Raw genomic sequence first — 1561 nt, 5'->3', positions numbered from 1 at the left:
GTGCCGGGGCCCTGTCAGGAGCTTCCACGTCAGGGTGGGGTGGCGCCGCCACGTCCTTGGACCCGTCCTCCACCTCAATTTAGTACGTAGGCAATCCCATGTAACTTAGCAAAGCTAGCAAGTCCCTAGGCTTGGTGCAGCCACTGTAGGGGTGGCCTCCCTGTAGCGTCATTAACATCAATTGTAATTGGTAGGCAATCACTTAGTTACACATTTCATTACCTGAGTTATACAAATGTGCAAAAAAATACAGTTTTAATAAAAAGGAGTAAAGGATAATATAAGTAATATTTACAATCTCTAGTTGGAAGAGGTAGTGTTTTCTCAGAAATGATGCATTCCTGGAGCAAGGTCATTGTGTGTTTGGTTTGTTAAATATCTATTTCCATTTTGACAAACCACTGGAAAAGCCCAGGGTCACAAGAACTCTCCATGATAATGATCACACAAATGAACACCCATAACACAAAATCAAAACAAGGGTGGTCCAGGATTCACATTAAAGACTCATTACCAAGTTTTGTTAGAAGAGATAAAGGACACAAAGTTACTTTTATGTGATGGAAAACAGAGAGAAAGAGTAAATGGAACAATAAATGTTAAGCAACAAGAGTGAAAACCAAGCTGTGGAAAAAAATGAATGGAAATATTTTGTTTGGTATTGATTTCCTATCCTGATATCAGAAATTATGGGAAAGAACAAAGCACATTTTTTGAGACAAATAGAACATAAAACAAATGAATGTTAAAGACTATTTTACAGTGCTAACAAAACTATCTGTGACTTGTTTTTCCCTTTAAAAATACGATTTTGTACAATTACATTTATATAAATTATTGAAATAAAATTGTAAAGATGGAGAACAGACTATGGGGTTGCCATGGGGAAGGGGTGGAGGAAAGCGTGTCAGAGTGTCAGCAAAGATCGTAAGTTGGAGCCTGGTGGTGAGGCTACAGTTCTGTATCTTGACTGTGGAAGTGGTAGTTACAGAGATCTACACCACATAAAAATGCACAGAACACACACACACACACACACACACAAAAACATGAATGCATACAAGGTGGTTGCAATCTGAGTAAGCTTTCTGAATTGTACCTATGTCAGTTTCCAGGTTTTGATAATGCTCTATGGCTATGTGAGATGTCACCACTGGAATTAGTGAAGAGTACCTAAGACATCCCTGTACATTTTGCAACTTCCTGTGAATCTATAATTATTTCAAACGAAACTTGAAAGTCATAGTAGATTTTCACTTCAAAGAGAAAAAAAACTGAAGATTAATGAAATTGCTGGAGAACATCAAATACTCAATAATCTGTATGAGAGCTGTTTCTGTCCACTCACAGCACAGCTGTCATTTAGTCTTTTCGTGAAGTGCCCTGGAGGACTTGAGCGCCTCTTGGATTGCCAAGGCTGATAGTGTTTATTTGTTACTAACTTTGTACTGGACCCCCCAAAAATGAAAAGTGATTGAATAATCATTTATAATAACAACTAATAATTTTACTTATAAAGAGATAATAGTGGTAACGAATTTAAATATTTAGGGTAAAGAAT

The sequence above is a fragment of the Pongo abelii genome, chromosome 22, assembly GCF_028885655.2.
Source record: "Pongo abelii isolate AG06213 chromosome 22, NHGRI_mPonAbe1-v2.0_pri, whole genome shotgun sequence".
NCBI classification, from domain to species: Eukaryota; Metazoa; Chordata; class Mammalia; order Primates; family Hominidae; genus Pongo; species Pongo abelii.
This window is presented reverse-complemented; position numbering follows the sequence as displayed.